Source organism: Camelus ferus, chromosome 17 (genome assembly GCF_009834535.1).
Source record: "Camelus ferus isolate YT-003-E chromosome 17, BCGSAC_Cfer_1.0, whole genome shotgun sequence".
Classification (NCBI taxonomy): Eukaryota; Metazoa; Chordata; class Mammalia; order Artiodactyla; family Camelidae; genus Camelus; species Camelus ferus.
In genome coordinates this window covers 36264976-36272964 of record NC_045712.1, presented here as the reverse complement: position 1 = coordinate 36272964, position 7989 = coordinate 36264976, and positions in this window count along the sequence as shown.

The window sequence follows — 7989 nt, the reverse complement described above, 5'->3', positions numbered from 1 at the left end:
AAACAATGTGCACACCTTAACTTGAAAATATCTTACTGCTAGAAAATGCTAACCATCATCTGAGCCTTCAGTGAGTTGTAATCTCTTTTGCTGGTGGAGGGTTTGAAGCATTGCAAGAATTACCACGATATGACACAGAGACACGAAGTGAGCAAATACTACTGGAAAAGTGACCCCAATTGACTTGCTCGATGCAAGGCTGCCCCAAACCTTCCATTAAAAAAAAAAACAAAAACAGATTCTGCAAAGCACAATAAAGCAAAGTGCAATAAAAGGATATATATATACACACACATACATACATACACACATGTAATATATATATAATAATATATATATTATTATATACCACACATATATAATTTAATTAATTTTCAACAAAAAATTTCAAGGTAATTCAATGAGTATAGAAAAGTCTTTTCAATCAATGATGCGGGAACAACTGGATATTTCTATGGAAAGAAATGAGCCTCAACCTTCATCTCACAAAGCTAGCTTGAAATGGATCACAGATCTATGTGTAAAATCAAAAATGGTAAAACTCTAGAAAACCATGTTGGAGGAAAAATCTTCACAATCTTAGGATAAGCAACGATTTCTCAAATAAGATGCAAAAAGAACTAACCATAAGAAAAATAATAAACACAAATTTGACTTCATTGAAATTATAATCTGCTCTTAGAAGAATGCCACTAAGAAAATAAAAAGACAAGCCACAGAATAAAAGAAAGTGTTGATAATATGTACATCTGACAAGAGACGTATCCAGAAAAACACCTATACATGTTAAGAAGACAAAGAAACCAAATTATTTTTAAGTGGACAAAAGACGTGAATAGATACTTCACAAAAGAGGATATACAAGTAACCAATAAGCACAGGAAGAGGTGTTGACTATCATTAGTCACCAGGGAAATGCAACTTAAAACCACGGTGAGACACCTCTATGCACTCTCTGGAATGGCGAAAATTAGAGAGACAAACGCAAGTTTTGGCGAAGACAGGAACCGCTAGGACTGCTGCACGGTGCCCATGGGAGTGCAATACGGCTCAGCCACTTTGGGAAACTATCTGGCAATCTTCCATGAAGTTAATGTATTCTTACCATCTAGCCCAGAAATTTCACTCCTAGGTACTCCTCAAGAAAAGTATAAACATACCACACAAAGACTTGTAAATGAAGACTTATGGCACTTTCATTTATAATAGCCCCAAACAGTAAACAACTCAAATGTCCATCAGCAGACAAATGGATAAACCAACTGCGGCGTATAACGGACTACCATCGGCGATAGAAAGGGAAGAACTACTCATATACGCAACATAGAGGATTTTCAAAAACGTTATGCTAAGCAAAGGAAGCCAGAGCCAAGAGAGTATCTCTACGCGATTCTAAAGAGTGAAATTCTCCAACAGGTAAAGCCAGTCTTTAGTGATGGAAACCAGATCTGTGCTTGCCTACAGCCCGAGGGTGGGCGGGTGCCAGCAGAGCACCAGGAAGTGACTGCAAAGGGCAGGAGGGAGTTTTAGGGGGTGATGGAAATGGCTTGACTGATGGGTGGGGGGAAGCGTTACATGAGTGTATACATCTGCCAAAGCTTATCAAACTGCACATCTTTTTAAAATGAGTAGATTTTATTGTGTGTAAATTATACCTTGAAGTTTATTTCTGAAAGTTTTAAAAAGGCAAATTATAGTAACATTCAGTTAAGTCAAATTGATTTAATACAATGTTTGACTAAATGCTGAGGGAATACAAAGTTGAATTAGACGTGGCCTTGCCCTCATACACCTTCAAGATGCGTAGGTATATAGATAATTATTGTACAGAACATATTGTGGTAACATCACTTTTCAATTTCATAGTGCTGAAAAGGGACAAAACTTAGTTCTAACTTTCCAAAAATTTACAGAAATAATGTGCATTCAGCTGATGGGGACATGGACTGGGGCAGGAACTTCACCATAAAACCTACATACAACCAGTGGGGAGGGCATAGCTCAAAGGTAGATCATGTGCTAAGTGTGCATGTGGTCCTGGGCTCCATCCTCAGCACCTCCATTAAAAAAAAATTAAACAACAAAGCATTAAGCGTGTTAGCTCAGATCCCATTAATTGTGGATTTGTAACAATATGCCAAGTGTATTTATGAAATTCTTATTGAATAGGAAGTTACATAATTTAGGACTTCAGAGGTATAATGAATAAATAATGAACCAACAGGCATTGTATATTTTTTCATTATCACAATCTTTTACGGAGGTATTGGCATGAAGCCAGTGTGGGCTTTGGAGTCAAATCTCATAATGATGATGATGATGATGATGATGATGATGATGATAAAAATAAAAATAACAGTAATAGCTAGAATTTTTGAGGGCTTACCAGGCGCCTGGCCATGTGCTAAACTCTTTGCAAGCCTTACTTTATTGAGTCTGTCTTCACAATGAATTAATCTGTGAGGTAGGTATTATTCTTATTATTATATTCACAAACCTGTGAAAACACTAGGTAATAGTTAACTGGACATTTCAAGTGGATGAATTGTACGGTGTGTGAATTACATCTCTAATAATGAAGCTGTTAACAAATGTGTATTGTAATTTCTAGAGGAATAATAAAAGGGAAATAAAAATTGAATAAATACAAGCTAAGAGAAAGGGTAAAACAAAATAATAAAAATTTCTCAATTAATTCAAAAGAAAATATGAAAGTAATCTTAAAAGGATAAAGGACATACTTGACAAATAGAAAAAAAGATAATTAGATGGTAGATTTGAACCCAAATATACTGCAATTACATGAACTGTAAATAGACTAACAACTCCATTTAAAAGAGAGATTGTGTAAGTAAATTTAAAATAATCTAATTATATATTGCCTATCCAATATCCATCTTCATTACAAGGACACAGAAAAGCTGCCAGTAAGAGGGAAGAGAAAAGCCACGCTGACTATTACAGACTGAATTGCGTCTCCTTAAATTCATATGGTAAAGCCCTACCCGCTAGCACCTCAGAATGTGACTGCACTTGCAGAGATGCCTCACAAAAGGTGATTTAGTTAAAAATGAGGCCATTAGGGTGGGTCCTAATCCGATCTGCTGATGTCCTTAAAAGAAGAGGAGATTAGGATTACAAGAGACTCCAGGGATGTGCGTTCACAGAGAAGAGGCTGTGTGAGGGCACAACAAGAAGGCAGTCGTCTACAAACCACGGAGAGAGGCCTCAGGAGAGACCAAACCTGCCGACACCTTGACCTCGGACTTCCAGCCTCCAGAGCTGTGAGAAAGTACATTTCTATTGTTTAAGTCACCCAGTCTCTGGTATTTTGATACAGCAGCCTTTTCAAACTAATGTACTAACAATAACAAAAGACAGCTGCTGTCGCTGCGATAACATTAGACAAAGTAGAATTACCAGTATTTGGAATGAAAAAAGAGACATAACTACATGGCACTGCAGACACTTAAAAAAATCATGAAAACCTTTATGGCAATAAATTTGACATTTTAAATAAAATGGACAAGTTCCTAGAAAAACACCTTCCACCAATACTGACACAAGAAGATACAGACAATATGACATGTCCTATATCCACTAAAGAAACTGAATTGTAATTTAAAACCTTCTCATGAAGAAAATTCTGGGCTTGGTTAGCTTCATCAGTGAATTTTCAAATATTTAAGGAAGGAACAATATTACTCTAATGAAAACTTTCACAGAGGAAATAAAAAGAGAGATCATTTTCCAACTCATTTTATGAAGCCAGTATAATTGTGACAACAAAACTTGGCAAGGACATCACGAATAAAGAAAATTCCAGATCAATCGCTCTCATAAATATAGAAAAAAAAAAACCTACACAAAATATTAGCAGATCAAATCCCCTGACATATAGAAAGGATAATACATTTTGACCAAGTCCGGTTTATTACAGGAATGCAAGTTTGGTTTAAAAATTGACAGTCAAATGATGGGGAAAATGCAAGAGAAATAATCCCAGTGACTGTGAAAAGGAAGAAAGGCTAGGATTTTCCTAACGTCATCAAAACATATTATAAAGTTACAGTAATTAAAATGGCATGACACTAGTCTACACATTTTAAAAACTGGACTAATGAATAAAACAAAGAGTAAACAGAAATGTGGCATGGTTAAATAAGTGGGGGGAAACGCCTACTTTTCCTGCTTCGGAAACTAAATTCTCTAAATCTTTGTAGTTTTCCATGAATTTTCTTTGATTTTCCCCCAAAGAGACAATTTTATGCCTCTTTTCTAATTTTTATACCTTCATTTGCTTTCTCTGACCTAACGGCATTGACTAACACCTCCAGTATCAAGTTAGCTAGTCATGGTGATTGTGGTCCCCCTTGTCTTACATCTAACTTTAGCCGGAGTGTCTTTGGTGCCTGTTATTAAATGAGATGCTGGCCTCGGGCTGGGATGTCTACATTCTATCTCCAGCTCTATTTTTATCATCTCTATCCATGTATGTATCATATATAAAATTTATGTACATAGATTCATGTTAAGGAAGGAATATGATAATAAGCAATGATGTACTTTTAATATTTTGTAATTTGAAGAAAGTACCATTCGTTCTTTTATTGTTTCTATCAGGATTGGGTTTTTAATTTTGTCAAATGCTTAGATCTATTAATATAATGACTTACTTGTTTGACTTACGATGACTTGGGGATTTCCTGATATTGAAGCATTCTCGAGTTCTGGAATGTCACGCTTGACCATGATGTTTGTGTAATACGCTGTTGGATTCTATTTTCAATTATTCTACTTAAGAGTTTTGCATCACGTTTGTAAGGGAGATTGGTCTGCAATATTTTCTTGGTAAATTATGCTTTTTTTTTTTTGTAAATTACTAGAAAATCAAGTCTCAGCTTCTTTCACTCTCTTTCTCTCATAAATATACAGCAGAGTTACCCAAAGGCTATGCTGCATATGTGTGTGTAACATCACAGCAAGCTGAATGCAGAGGTGGATGAGAATCCAACTGGTCTATTAAGCCAGATAATAAAGTGCTTTTCAAGAATGTAAACAAGCCACTCTTCTCAGCAATTTCTATGGAAAATATAATTATTTTTCATAAAGTTGTTATTTAGGTTAACACATAATGGGTTTATTATTTTTAAATGGATAGTTTTTAATTCTCAAATTTAATATCTAATATGGTAAGTGTTTTAATAGATAGAACCCACATAAGTGAAAGTCTGAGAACTGCCATCCTAGCAAGCTATCTACTTCATGCATTTAAAAACCTACACAAAGTCACGGTTTTAAAAAGTGCCTCCCTCTTGATAATGCCTTTCCTCCGGCCATTTCTTATGTTGTGTCTTTAGCCTTTCTCTCCCTTCAAAATCATCAGGTCGGCTATTGGATTGTTTGTTTTTGTTAATTTTTTAAGTGAACCCAGCTTCTTGACTTATCAGCGGCAAGTTTAAAATCTCATTAACTTCTGCTTTTATCCTTATCAATTTCTTTCTTCTGCCCTTTCCATTTATGTTGTTGTTTGCCTACAATTTAGTTGCATATTTCATTCATTTAATATTTATTAACAAGATATTTAATACTATTAATTTTCTTTGCACACTGCTTAGCTATATCCCCGAGATTCTGGCGTGTCTGTTTTCAGTATCAGAAATCTCTGGAAATTCTGCAATATCATTGTGTATTTCCCCTTTGATTCTAGAGCTCTTCAATTACATATTTGAAATATTGTAAATAACATGGACTGTTTTATTTTTCGTTTTGCCCTTCTGTGTGCCTTATGAAATATTGCAAAATTTGAAATAGCCGAATTTGAAAGCATGAAGTTTTACTATTTATCTGTACTTTGCAAGCCTCGTGCGTTGCTCCACACCAAGTTCGTGACAGGTGAGTTTAGGCTAGATGCCCTCTGAAATTCCTTCCAATTCTAAGATTCAATTATTCTATATATGCAGGTAAATTAGATTTTAAAATTCTTTTTTTGGGGGGTGTAATTAGGTTTGTTTGTTTATTTGATGGAGGTGCTGGGTTAAAATTCTTTTTTTAGTGGATGTGTCTCTCTGAAAGATTTTACAGCTCTCAGAGAGAAAGCAAATGTCCTCATTTTGTGCCTCACGTTTAGACTGACTGCCAGCCGGCAGAAAACTTCTTAAAGGAGGTAAAAACTGCATACTATTCTGGCTGTCACCAACCAGAGCCCCCTGCTTTCAGCACCACCACGCAGTAACACACCATCCCACTGAAGACCCTTCACGCTGTGCTCTGTACGGGGCAGAAACTGTGCACGTGGTTCACCTCCAGCAACGGCAATCACGCAGCAAGGACCCGACTGACTCTTACTCATACACTGACTACATGAAACCACCTACGCCAGACCTTGTGGTGACCATTAAATAACAAGCCATCCGTATTTGGAAAGATGCTGCCACTGTCAGCAAATCCAGAAGAAGCCAAGCAATGGATCGGTAGGTTTTGTGTCGCTGTGTGTGTTTCACGGTTCTGTCTGATCACCTGGATTCTGTTCCGAGGGTTCGCCAGGCGTTGTCTTGGAAATGCAGCTCGGTGTGTGCTCTCTGATGTGCCTACTCCCAGCCGGCACCTTGCTGGCCTTTTACTCATGGGCTGGTACACGTCTCCCAAAATCCAACTTTGGTTGTTTTCTCCCAGTTTGGTTGCCAGCAGCCACACCCTTCACAGCAGACCGTGGAATCCTATGCTCACTTTCATATCGTATTTAAATACAGGTATTTAAAAATGAATCACTTCCTTTCATACAGAGCTGTCCTTTCTCTCCACCCTTCTCTCCCACAAGCCTGGGCCTTGAGGGCTTGTTGGAGGACTGTGCACCTGACTCGTGGGTGCGAGTGGGAGCTCTGGTTAGCCCTGTGGTTATACCAGGAGGCTGGGGATGACCACCAGTAGGAAGTCAAGCTCCCCAGTGATGCTCATCCAGGAGTCCCTGCCACGTAATATTTTCCTTCAGTTCATTTGGACGTGGAACCTGGCATGGGGAACCCTCTTCCCACAATGCCACCTCTAAATATTAACTGGTTTTTTAAGAAGCTCCCTTTTCTGTGAAGGAAAAATACACATATTTAGTGATCCTGGAAGACCGCATCTTTGAAGCCTTGGACTTCATAATAGAAGAGACAGACCTGGGAGGGCTTTAGTGACAGAACAGCAACATGAAACATGTGCCTCATACCCTCTACTCTTAGTCTTTGAGACTTTTCATTAGATCTATTACTGTCACTTGGGGTGAATGTTTTAATTAAAATGATATTTCAAACAGCCAGCAGCCCTGAGGCTTAAAGCAATTGTAAGGAATAAAGGTCCTGCCAAAGAGCTCAATCCTATTTTCCAAGGCGCACTCTGTGGAGCTCCTCCTGCCTGCGCGGGCTGGAGGCACTGGCTCGGACCCAGAGGTTGCCTCGGCACTTCTCCCCTCCTGGCTTTCCGAGTGCTTTGGCCCACACGGCACACATGACTGCTGAAGGTTCCCGGCCTGTGCGTCCCAGGTGGATACTGATTTAAGTAGCTTCTACTTCTTCATTTGGATAAAGGTTATAATATAACCTTAGCTCAGACTCAGCTAAACAGGGAATCTAAAATCTTGTATTTGCAGACACGGGGTGAACATCTTCAGAGACGCCGTAGACGTCTAGCAGGGTTGGACTAGATCAGTGATAAACCGTTTTTCTAGACACTTGGAAGGAATCCTGATATCACCTTGGGGTAAAAGGACCCTAATAGATAATAATTGGGAGCAATGATATAAGGTACTCATAGCCCTCCCTGACGATTGATGGCACACATTCACTCAGCGAGTCTTCAGGGTTATCTGCAAATGCTCTACTCACCAAATGGAGAGTAAGTAAAAAGGGAAAGAGACAAGAAAGCAAGTCCCTTCGGATACGACGCTGTCCTTTGAAACGGCAGTTTTAGGGGAAGGGGTCCTGTTGGGAATGTGCTCAGTTAAAT